This window comes from Bidens hawaiensis, unplaced genomic scaffold (genome assembly GCF_021521415.1).
Source record: "Bidens hawaiensis isolate Kalapana, Puna unplaced genomic scaffold, B.hawaiensis_p1.1 tig00008219_1, whole genome shotgun sequence".
In the NCBI taxonomy this organism is placed as follows: Eukaryota; Viridiplantae; Streptophyta; class Magnoliopsida; order Asterales; family Asteraceae; genus Bidens; species Bidens hawaiensis.
Genome location: NW_027491584.1, coordinates 662,559 through 676,091, shown reverse-complemented (window position 1 = coordinate 676,091; position 13,533 = coordinate 662,559).

The following is a 13,533-nucleotide window of genomic DNA, read 5'->3' as shown; positions in this document are numbered from 1 at the left end:
TGTTACCACGTGATTACAACCAACGAGAAAGCGGCAGGTGTCCCAGAGGACACGTGGCGCAGTGCGATTGGAGGAAGCCAACGAGGTTGAGCCCAACCGGTGGTAACCCTAGCACTATAAATACAGCATCAACTCCACTTTGATGACACATTCATACTCAATCATTGACAGTTACAAGCAGTGATAACACATTCAATCATATTGAATCACATTCACTCACAGTCAGTTACATACAAAACAGACAGTCTCACAATCAGGGGGTATTAAGCTATTCAGCAATACTCTTGGAGATTCTCTTACACACATTATTATCTTCTCCACAAATATACTGATTCTCACGCCGGAGGGTTACCCCAAAGAGGACCCCTCTGTCCCTTTCTGAGGGGTAAGTAACGGCGCTGTTCATTTTGTAGGTGGAAGAACACAGACCCAGAAGAACCATCGGTGAAATAGTATAATCACACCCGAGGAAAGTAGATCTGCTACCAGTGAGTAGATCCACGTTTCTTCATTGGCGCCATCCACTGTTACAAACGGCAATCAGATCTCATCAGATCTATAAAAAAAAAATCAATCACCATGGTTTCTGGAGTTCGTAACGTTGATCAAGCTCTGGAGGATATTGAACGTGAGGGTGTTAACGACGGACAGCAGGTTCTGAGGGTTCCGCGTGATTCTACGCGTACCACCAGCAACCGTCCCTTCGTCACAACCCCTCACGGCCAGACTGAAACTCCTCCAGACGATCTCACGTTACAAAATATGGCCGGCGCGAAACTGAAAGGAACAATGGGTCCAGAAGAGGAAACAAATGATCCAAATGAATGGCTCATTAACGAGCAGCGGCGTCTGATGGAAAAATACAATGAAATGGTCAAGCAGAAAAAGCTAGCCGACCAAACACAAAGGCAAGCTTTTGATAAGCAGACTACAAAAAGGCCGCGCGCGCCGGAAGAAGGACATTCTGTTCACACTGCACACACTGAGTTCAGTGATGAAGAAGTGCATAGCATGAGGAAGACACGGGATACTCATGCAGGAGGCTCACAGCTCCGCGTGCCTGTAAACATGGCGCCTGGAGCCAGAGCAGATCTGGATCTGCACATGCCGTACAGCCCACCGGTCAGAGGGCAAGTGGACGTAACCACGCCCTACAGACCAGCCATCCTGGTAAAACACTCAAAGTTTACTGCGCGCATCGCGCAGGCTCCCATCCAGCACAAGACAAAGATGCCAAGTGGTCTGGGCAAATATGATGGCACAACAGATCCAGATGACTTTTTGCAAGGTTTCTATAACACGGGAAACCTAGAGAGCTGGACGATGCCAACATGGTGTCATATGTTTGCTCGCTGCCTCACGGGCGCAGCGCGGGTATGGTTCGAGAGCTTGCCGACAGGGCAAATTGATGGGTTCGAGGAACTATTAGAAAAGTTCCAAGCCCACTTCGTACAGCAGCGCAGGCACACGCGCGATCCTGATGACATCATGCACTGCATACGCAGGAATGATGAAACGATTGAAGATTACATCACTCGTTTCAATCAGGAATCCCTGGCAATCGGGGGTATAACTGAGCAGCTCCTGCGCGTGGCCTTTATACAAGGCGCGCGCAGCGATCAACTCCGCCGGGCTCTCGTAAGCAAAGATGGTATGCCCACCACGTGGGCCAAGTTAATGGAGGCATCGCGAGTTTTCGCGAGAAATGAGAAACAGATTGCCCAAGATAGGGCAAGAGAAAGAGCGCATCAGGCAGAATCACCGCGCAGCAAAGAGAAGAGGGCCAAACAGAACTCTGTATGGTCCAGGTTGCAGCCAACAGGTTTTTCTTCTGCGGAAAAACAAGCGCAACCAACCTCACCCCAGCCCCAAAAAGAAGTTCGTAATCGCGGGGAGGGTGACAAGAGGGAGGGCGGCAGAGATCCTAGCAGACCTCTGCCAAGAATATGGACACCCCTCACTAAAACACCTTCACAGGTGTTAAGTACTGAGAATGTCCAATTCAAGCCCCCCAAGCAACTACACTACAAGGGACCGCAAAACAGTGGCAAATATTGTGAATTTCACAGGTCCCCGGGCCACAACACCGACGCATGCCATCATTTGAAGGATGCGATCGAGAAGGATGTAAAGTCAGGCAGGCTGGCTCACTTGGTAAAAAACCAAAGAATAGAAGATGAGCAACCGGAAGGAGCCTCTGCCAGCAAGAAATACAAAAGAATCTGTGTGGCTGAGGGAGGACGACAAGGGCAGACGTCAAAAAAGAGAAGCGCGCAAATCCACGGAGATTGGCGCGAGCAGCAAGTCATCTTCCCAAGAATCAGGGGAGGCCCTTCAATAAGCAGTCCTCTCGTCATCACCACACACATTGCTCATTACGAAGTGTCAAAGGTCCTGGTGGACACTGGAAGCGAATCTGACATTATGTATGAGCAGTGTTTCAGAAAGTTAGACCCGGCAGACCAAGCGCGGCTCGAAATTGTGAACGCACCAATCTGTGGTGTTTCAAATGAAATCATCCATCCACTGGGCCAGATTCAGTTTGAACTAACTATGGGGGATGATGAGCACAAGCGAGCAGAAGTTGTCAACTTCTTGGTCTTGCCCACCACGTCATGCCACAATATGATCCTGGGTAGGGGAACGATTGCCCAATTTAATGCTGTACCGTCGCCAGCGCACGGCGCATTGGGGTTCCCTACACCAACAGGCGTAACATTTGTTTACCGCGATCATTTGTGCGCAGTGACAAGCACGCCGCGAGAATGGAGAATGAAACTTCCAATGGCTGACAATGCGCCGGAGAAGTGGATTTTAAACCCAAAATTCCCAGAGCAAACGGTCACAATTGGCGCTACCATTTCAGACGAAACGAGATTGAGAATGAAAAAGTTGCTCACAAAATACACGTCGGTTTTCGCGTGGCAACACTCCGATATGACAGGGGTCCCGCGAGACTTGGCGCAACATTCTCTTAACGCGTTCAAGTCGGTGGAGCCAATTGCTCAGAAAAAGAGAATCATGGGGGATGAAAAGGCGAAGGCCATGAATGAGCAAGTGGAGGACCTGTTGCGCGCAAACATCATCCGCCCGATCCGATACCAGACGTGGGTAGCCAATCCTGTGATGGTAAAGAAAAGCAACGGGTCATGGAGGATGTGTATTGACTTCAAGGACCTCAACAAAGCATGTCCGAAAGACTGTTACCCTCTCCCAAACATAGACGCAAAGGTGGACTCCGTGGCGCCATTCAAGCTCAAGTGTTTCCTGGATGCCTACAAAGGCTATCACCAGATTCAAATGGCACCACAAGACGAAGACAAGACGGCCTTCGGGACCGACAAGGGTGTTTTTTGTTACACAAAAATGCCCTTTGGTTTAAAGAATGCGGGCGCCACCTATCAGAGACTTATGGATTCGGTTTTCAGTGAACAAATCGGAAGAAATCTAGAAGTCTACGTTGATGATTTGGTGATCAAGAGCAGGGAGGAGAGACAAATGCTCAAAGACATCGAGGAAACTCTTCAGCGCCTAACGGAAGTTAACATGAAGCTCAACCCGAGCAAATGTACTTTCGGCGCAGAAGAGGGGAAATTTCTTGGTGTAATGGTCACTAAGGATGGTTTCAAGGTGAACCCTGAAAAGGTGGAAGCCATCCTTGACATGCCTTCACCATCCACCATGAAAGAGGTTCAGAAGCTGAATGGTAGATTGGTGTCAATCAACAGGTTCCTAGCGAACCACGCCAGCAAATCTACTCCATTCGTTAACACCTTGAGGAACTGCTTGAAGAAGAGCCAATTCAAGTGGACGCCTGAGGCTGAGCAAGCTTTCACTGAGATAAAAGAATGTCTCATAAAGTTGCCCGCGCTCACAGCTCCACTTCCTGGCGAAACCCTTACATTGTACCTGTCAGCTGGAGACCGCGCGATCGACGCAGTATTATTGGTGGATCGCAAGGGGATCCAAACGCCAATATACTATGTGAGTTGGGTGCTCACAGACCCTGAGACGCGCTATTCCATCATGGAAAAGTTAGTTTTGTCACTAACACACGCGTCGCGCAAGCTCCATAGATACTTCAATGGTCATCCTATTGAAGTTCTGACTGGTTACAACATCCAACAAGTCTTGCGACGCCCCGCGCTCTCCGGAAGGCTGACAAAGTGGGCGCTGGAATTAGGTGAACACACGATCACCTATAAGCCTCGTCCAGCAATAAAGGGTCAAGTTTTAGCGGATTTCATCACAGAAATCCCAGATGGAAAGATTGAAGAAGCTCAGCGCGAGGTAGACCCTCCGCGAGCAAACGATGAGGAAGATGTTTGGAGGCTATTCACTGATGGAGCCTCCAACAGCGAAGGGTCCGGCGCGGGCCTCAAACTGGTGGACCCTGATAATCATGAATATACTTATGCTATAAGGTTGGACTTCAAAAGTACCAACAATGAGGCTGAGTATGAAGCCCTGCTGGCTGGTCTGCGCATTGCGCGCAAGTTTGGAGTTAAAAGGCTAGAGGCACATGTTGATTCTTACTTGGTAGCTGCGCAGGTCAATGGCCTTTATGATGCCAAGGAGAACACCATGCCTCTATATCTAGAGCAGGCAAAAAAGATCGTTGAGCAGTTTGACTTCTTCAAAATCATACACATCTCGCGCAGCGAAAACAAGTCCGCTGACGCGTTGAGTAAGATGGCATCAACTAATTTTGATCACTTTGCCAAAGATGTCAGGGTGGAAGTGATGAGCAACCCGTCAGTGCAAACGCAATCGGTCCTTGTAATTCATACATCCCCTTCATCCTGGATTACTCCAATAATGGAATTCCTGAAGGAGGGGACGTTACCGGACGATCGCGCACAGGCGAGAAAGATAAGACACAAGGCGCAGAACTATGAACTACTTGATGGTACATTATATCGACGCTCTTATCTTGGACCGCTCATGAAATGCCTGGATGCTGAAGAAGCAAGCTATGTGATTAGGGAGATTCACGAAGGAATCTGCGGCATACACGCTGGCCCGCGCATGGTGGTTGCCAAGGCAATGAGCTCGGGCTACTATTGGCCGGGCATGTACTTGGATGCGCTAAAAGAAATACAAAAATGCAAGGCATGTCAGAGCTACGCGCCAAACACCATGCGGCCAAAGAACAACTTGATTCCGGTGACCTCTGCCTGGCCTTTCCACAAATGGGCCATTGATATTGTGGGGCCCCTGCCGCAAGCGCAAGGGCGAGTGAAATTTTTGGTAGTGGCGATAGACTATTTCACAAAATGGGTTGAGGCCAAGCCACTAGCAAAAATCACAGCTGAGGCGATGAAACAATTTATCTGGAGCCACATCATTTGCCGTTTTGGCCTTCCTATGGAAATTGTGAGCGACAATGGCAAACAATTCACTGACAGGAAGATATCAAGCTGGCTCAAAGAATTGCACATCAACCAAATCTTCACTTCGGTCTACCACCCTCAGGGGAATGGCCAAGTGGAGCGCGCGAATCAAAGTTTGCTAAATGGGCTGAAGAAAAGGTTGGAGGGAGAATCCCATTCTTGGGTCGAAGAGTTACCTAATGTCCTGTGGGCGCACAGGACATTAAGCAAAACTAGCAATGGCGAATCCCCGTTCAGCCTAACCTATGGGACAGAGGCTATGATCCCAGCAGAAATTGGATGCCCATCCCATAGGGTACTCATGATGAGCAAAACTGATAACGAGCGCGAAAGAAGATTGGACCTTAACTTGCTTGAAGGGCGCAGAGAAGCGGCTATCATCAATGAAGCCAGATACAAGAAAAAGCTGGAAAAATATTATAATCAGCGCGTTAAAGAGTGCCACTTCAAGAAAAATGATTTTGTCCTTCGAAACAATGAAGCTAGTCGCGCAATACCCCCAGGAAAAATGTCCCCCAATTGGGAGGGACCTTATCAAATTTCAGAAGATTTGGGGAAAGGCGCGTACACTTTAAAAGATTTGAATGGAAAAAAGATACCGCGCGCGTGGAACGCGGCACAACTTAGAAAATGCTTCATGTAAAAAGTTCAAATATGTAATCAAGGCTTTTAAGCCATCATGAATGATGATTCGCGCTATCTTTCAATATTTGTCGCGCTATCTTTCAATATTTGTTCTATTACCTTTGCATACATGTTTCACACTTCCTTTATTAATTTGGAGCAATATGACAACACTATATTGACTTCAAAACGAAATAAAGCGAAGTAAAATATACATGCGCGGGCCTTAGCTCAAACGCGTTAACGAGTCTTAACTCTAAAACGTCAGGGCCTTAGCCCAAACTTACGAGCCTTAGCTCAAACACGTTAATGAGTCTTAACTCTAAAAACGTCAGGGCCTTAGCCCAAAACAAAGAGCCTTAGCTCAAAACACTCACAAACATCCATCTTACATCCCGCGCAGCCTGATCATAAAAATCCTTAAACACAACTAAGGCAAAGTACATGCCATATCATGTTAAGGTCTCAGGTCGAGGTCGCGCGCGGAATCATAGTGGATATCTGAGTAACACACGCTGACATGTAATGGCTAAACTCATACTTCCATATAAATACCGCGCGACAACGACGCGCAAAAAAGAAATAATGAAAAGTTAGCGCGCATGTCAGCATAAACAAGATACTGCGAAACCACAAACAAAATAGAACAGAGGTTAAGTGAATAATTTCCTTACAACCTTGTTCTTATTTTAACGTGCAAGCATATGTTATATCTATACAAGCAAACATGAAGAGATGAATGGAAATGCGCAAGATGTGAAAAAGAGAAAACAAGTTTCATTCCATTGGATTGAAATTTACAAGTATGATGAGTTACAAATTACAAGTATAAAAAATTAAATATGTAAAATTTGATGAAGGGCTTCTCAAGTCTCCACGTCGACGTCAGCCACTTCATCACCTTCATCATCTCCCGCAGCATCTGACGCGGCCTGCTCCTCATCTCCGAACTGACCATAGTCAAGTTCTTCCTCCTCATTGGAGTCTTCTATCACGACGGTGTCAGGAGCAGATTTATTCGCAGCGCCAGAGCCGCTGCGAGGGGCAACATCCCCCGCGCCACCATCATCGCTACCAGCCCTCTCGCATTCATCGAGCAACTTCTTTAGCGCGCCGAGGTCGGGCTGGTCAGCAAGCGCAGCTATCTGCAAAATCATTAGAAAAGTATTGAGTACAAAACACTTGGAAAAATTAGTCAAGTAAAACTCATTAAGATCAAGGTACCTGCATAAGGATGGGGATGGGAGTATTCATGTACTTTTCCCCCACCGCGGCCATGTCCGCGCAGGCCGCGTCGCTCTTGTAAGGGTACTCGGATGGGTTCTTCTTCAACATGCCATAGTCATACCCATCCGTAAACCCTTCAGCTCGGCCCACCAAGCGCGCGGCGGCATTGCAGTCCATCACAAGGGCTTGAAACTCGGCGGAATATTTCATCGCCAAAGCGCAGCGAGTTATGCCCTGTGACACCAGCCATTGGCGATCCTGCGCGAGGCCAGCAACAGACGTCTCGAGGACAGGAACCTGGGAGTTTAATAACTCAACAGTTTCCTTAGTCTTTTTTAGCTCCTCCTTATCAGACGCTGCTGCCGCCAAGATTTTTTCTTTCTCCGCCTGCGCAACACCAATTGCTTCCTGGCTGGACGCCGCCGTCGCCAAGGCCTCATCTCTATCGGCCTGCGCGGCCGCCAACTCCCTCTTCAGGCGCGCAACCTCGCTCTCCAGTGATGATTTTTCAGTGATACTCTGGACGATAGCTTGGTCACGCGCCTCAGCCTGCTGTTCCAAGACACGCACTCTACGCGCGTACTTGGCAACTTCGGCCTCCGCCAACTGCTGCTTCTCCCGCGCAGCTTGGAGCTCATGCCCGCGCTTAATATAGGCGGTGTTGGCACTTGCTCGGTTTTCGCTGAGCTCCGCCTGGAGTTTCTCAGCTCGTGCGCGAGCATCAGAAAGGTTCCAGGCGGCCACCTTAGCCTCTTGCTGGGCTGCCACAAGAGCATCGCGTACTTTAATATAATCGCGATGAAGCTCTTGGGAGGCAGCAAAGAAAGCTGACCCAGCGAAAATGTGATCGTTGAGCAAGTCAGCGCGGGTGCACTCCTCCTGATACCTCCTTTCAGTAGGAGGCACAGCATGAGCCCAGAAGTCCTCGCATACGCCCATGGATTGGAAGGAACTGTCTTCATTAATATTCCATCTCGGGCGATAAACGTGGTCACCTTCCTACAAAACACAAGAAATGTTCTAAGTCATAAACATACTTATATGGAGGTACGCGCAGCGGAGCAACAAATTAAAACATACCTGCGGGGATGAAGCAGAAAAGTCAGCGCCAGCCCCACCAGAAGTATGCGCTGTGAAGGCTTGTGGCATCGCAGGGCTGGCGCGGTCTCCCAAGGAGTCCTCAGCTTGAGCCCCCTCATCCTCCTCATCTTCTTCAATAGGCCTCTTCTCCTGCGACCTGGGGGGCTCCAAACCAGCCTCGCGGAGAGGGCTGCGCGTAGGAGGAGGCGAGGGAGGTCTCGACGCCGCCAGTTCGGCGCGCAATACGGCTTCCTGCTCCTTTGTAACCCCAATAAGGGGAGAATCAGCACTAGCAGGAGCATGACCAGAACCAGCGGCGCCGCCAACGGCGCCAGGAGTGTCGCCAGCAACTTGTACGCCAGCTACAACTCCTATGAACAAATCAACAAGGAAAAATGGTTTATGACTGAATCCAAAAGAAAAATAAAGAAGACAAGTGTGCAAAACATACCTTGGCGCAATTCTGTTCGCGCGGCGAACATCGCCATAAAGTTCATTCTACCCTTTTCGGAGGGTAGAACAGGGGACTCCGAAGCAGTCCCCGGCGCAGCTTCAGCACCTTGTGGCGCCTGTGGCTGATCTGCTACCGTCGCCGGTTCTGCAAACATTCAAAGGAGCAAAGGTTTAATAACAATTCAGCCAGATGAAGATAAACAAAGTATACCTGTTGCAGGCGCGGCACTGCTTCTCTCTTCAGCCGCGCGAACGGAGGAGGTGACGCCACCATACCTCAAGTGGACAGGAGGTCTGCCTACTCTCACAGGCAGGGAAGCTAAAGAAACCTTGGTGGTAAACACCTGGGTTTCCTTAGGTCCCTTCGTTTGAGCATGGGGATGAGCAACAGGGGTGTCATTTTTCTTCTGTTTCTTACTGGCCCCTGCGCCAGATTTCCCCTTAGCTTTGCGCTTTAGTAGGGGCGCCTCCTCTTCCTCCTCCTCCTCTTCCGCGAGCTCCAGCTCGTAGTTTTCAAGCGCATCTGCAAAAACAACCAACAGAACTGTTAATAAACTTGGGTATTCTAAAGGAATGAGCATAAGTGCGAAGGCTTACCAGGCGCGTCACTGTCAAAGTCAAATTCCAGATCCACTGGGATGAACATGTCATCAAAGCGATCTGGGAAACCAACCTCCCCAGCGCCAAGCGCGACGGAGCCACCCTCCACTTGTTCATCATAGGCGGCAAGGACATAATCCTTGGTGACTGCGCAAAAACAAGTCAAGTGATATCAGCAAAAGAATTATGTTCGCGCAGAAAAAATAAATAAAGCAATGAAATAAACTTACATAATCCGTCGACTTGGATAACGGGCTCAAGCGCGCTGTCGGCCCAAAGCTTACTCATGCCGACCCCCACCAGCGCCTCCTCGCAAATTTTCTTCGCGGGGGATGGTTCGGCGGTTAGTTTCTTAACCCAGGCGCCAGTTGGGTTCTTGAGGACACCCTCATCCGCAGGCGCAGAAGAGATAGAGCGCATGGTCATACGGATGGGGATCACACCAGCCCTTATGTAAAAGAACCTCTCAGACCAGTCATGAAGGCTCTTGAATGAAACAGTGGAGCACTTCACCTTCTGACTGCGAGGAATGAAAGAGATCCAATTGTCCTGGATCTTGGGCTTGTAAAAATATTGAAAGCGCCGAGGAGTGGGTTCCTCGCGCTGGGATTTGCACATGAACTCAAAGTGAGTCACGCGCACGAGTCCAAACGGATGGACTTGGGATATATGAATCCCATAGAACTTCAGCAGTGCACCCACAAACCTTGTCATCGGGAGACGAAGGTTGCAGTGGGTGAAAAAGTGGCTATATAGGGATATATAGCCGGCAGGCGGGTCCGCCGCCGTTTGCCCGGACCTAGGCAACATGCAGCCAAACAGGGTGGGAAAGCCCTGAGAGGCGATGAGGTTGTCGAGATCGGCCTGCTTCAATTTGCAGAGGATTTCATTCCACCTTTTGGTGGCCTTGGTCCTCCCTACTTCCTCCGATGTGGTATCAACAACCCTCTTCCCTTTCCCCTTTTGCTTCAATGTCGACATCACCACAGACTTCACACGGCGTCTTCGAGAGGCAACAGAGGTGATTGAGGGGCTAGACGAGTCTGAACTATCAGACATACAACTGCACCAGCAGATAATCGAAAAATCGAAAAGATGAATATACTCAATTCAGAATATGAAAGGCAGAAAATAGAAAATTTGAAACAATGAAGATGAAGATAAAAATTTCCTAAGGGCCTGCTTTTATAGGCCCAGGAGAGAGAAAAGTGGTAACTGATGGGATTTCACGCGCCCCCACTCGCAGGTGTAAGCCAACGAGGGCGCGGCACGTGTCCCTAACACTGTTGAGGGGACATAAAAACGTAACGGACCTGCCACGGAGCAGAGACGCGCCCCCACTCGCAGGTGCTAACCAATGCGAGCGCGACACGTGTTCAAGACAGCAGTGTGAGGGGACGTGAAAGGCAACTGTAGCACCTCGAGCACACGAAACGTCTGACACGTTTACGGCGCACGTCACCACCAACTAACCCCGTGTTTGGACCCTTCGTTTTCAACCAAATGGATAGAACTTCGCGCAACGATGGAAGCAACCAGGAAAACGACAAAACCCCATTAAAAGACAAAAATCAGTAAGTCTAATATCCATCTTACCGCGCTCGCGCGAGATAAGACACACATTAGACTGGGGGGGCTTGAAGAGGTATGTACCCGCCTCAACATCGAGCAAGGCGGGTCAACCCACAAGATAAAGACATTATGAAGGCACAAAGCTAAAACCTATGCGCATGGCGCATACAAAACATGCTCAGGCATCATATGCCCAGGCACACATATGCTCGCGCATCACATACGCGCGCGGCGCATATCACATGCTCGTGCATATCACATCTGCCCAGACACACATGCTCGCGCATCACATATGCGCGCAGCGCATCAGCGCGCAGCGCATATCACATGCTCGTGCATATCACATCTGCGCATGAAATATCTGCGCGTGAGAATAAAGAGAAGACCTCGCGCATCCTCAGGATGGGCGCATATCACACGTGCGCATAATCAACCTCGTCCTTATCCAAATCAGGATTAGGGCAACCTTGATTGTGCACGTCAGACAACCTTCCAGAAGGCATCTTTTTAAGGAGAAAGAATATGCTGATGTTGATAGCTGCCAAATGAAAGGTCGACAACTCAGCATGACACATGTGTTACCACGTGATTACAACCAACGAGAAAGCGCCAGGTGTCCCAGAGGACACGTGGCGCAGTGCGATTGGAGGAAGCCAACGAGGTTGAGCCCAACCGGTGGTAACCCTAGCACTATAAATACAGCATCAACTCCACTTTGATGGCACATTCATACTCAATCATTGACAGTTACAAGCAGTGATAACACATTCAATCATATTGAATCACATTCACTCACAGTCAGTTACATACAAAACAGACAGTCTCACAATCAGGGGGTATTAAGCTATTCAGCAATACTCTTGGAGATTCTCTTACACACATTATTATCTTCTCCACAAATATACTGATTCTCACGCCGGAGGGTTACCCCAAAGAGGACCCCTCTGTCCATTTCTGAGGGGTAAGTAACGGCGCTGTTCATTTTGTAGGTGGAAGAACACAGACCCAGAAGAACCATCGGTGAAATAGTATAATCACACCCGAGGAAAGTAGATCTGCTACCAGTGAGTAGATCCACGTTTCTTCAAATGTTATGTTTATATTGGATATCGAATGATGTTATTATACAAAACAATTCATTATGATTGAAACGTATACATGGAGTGCTTGATTGAGCAAATCATGTGAAGTATTAGATGGATATGATCTCATACTTGACTTGCCAAAGTTAATGACTTTACATAAGTGAATCATTTGGTCATGTTGAGTTTGAGAATAGTTTTAATATTACATTAGTAAACTGTGATTTTCTTTAATGTAATTTGTCCAAATCTACTGTTTTAGTACAATAGTTTGAAATTTTCAATTTTCGTCTTTGTGGTTTCACTTCACTTGTAATTAAACCTGAACTCACTGACACAGTTAAGTATGGTCGTTAAACTCATCTGCGTGCCCCTCATGTGAGGGGCAATTTTGTTATTTTTCTCTCCAAATAAACCTCAGTCCTAATTTGTGCCCCCATAACGGAGGGGCTGGGTAGTGGGTATATTTGGGGGAAAAAATGACAAAACTGCCCCACGTGAAGGGCACACTAATGAGTTTAATGATCAGACTTAACGGGCTGTGAGATTGGGTTTAATTGCAAGGGAAATGAAACCGTATATTTTAACAAACGACATAGACGAAAACCACAATTCACTCTAATTACAATATCCAAAATAGTTTATTAAAAGCGAGAAAGTTACATGTTTATATGTTATTTTCACTCTATACATCTTTCCCATCATCTAATTATATGCCTAGCAATAAGGAACTTGGTGCTTGTTACGATTCAACTTTGATTTATGTCTCTCATTATTTAGTTTCATCGACACCACGTGATGATGATAAACTTGACGAGTATGTGATATTTACTAGTTGGATATTTGAACTGAACAAGTTTTATCTCATCACATTGTCATGCCTTCAGACGAGTGTTCACATGTGTTAGAGCATTCCCAACCTATTCTCCAAATTATGTGAAAGAGTTCTCTATTTTTTAAAGATGGTTAAAAGTGATTTTGAGAGGAGGAGAGAGAAAATGTTACTGTTCATGGTTAAATTAGATAAACACAGTGTTCACCTCTATAATTTTTTATATTTTTTAAAGTGGTTGTGAGCGAAGAAGAGAAAAATTGTAATGATAAAAGTATAACAAAATTATTATGTAATTGAAAATGAGAGAGAAAAGATGATTTTTTTAATGTAATTATATAGATTGAGAATGCTCTTGGCATTAGATTATCCACTATCACAACCCAAATCAAACGCATCATTTATTAAAAACAAATTTCTCTCTCTTCCACACATGTAACCCAACCCAATCTAATATTTTACTCACTATCACAACTCAACCCAATCTAAATCAATATTTTATTAAATAAAAATGCTTCATTTTTTTACAAAATTTATATCAAATTGTTCAATATTTTTTTATAAATAAAACCATGTTGTTAACTAAAAGTTGTAATTTTCTTGAAAAAACCAAGTCAGATGTAAAAGTTTGGTTGCAAACTTGGGTTGCTGAAACTAGGGATAAGCAAAA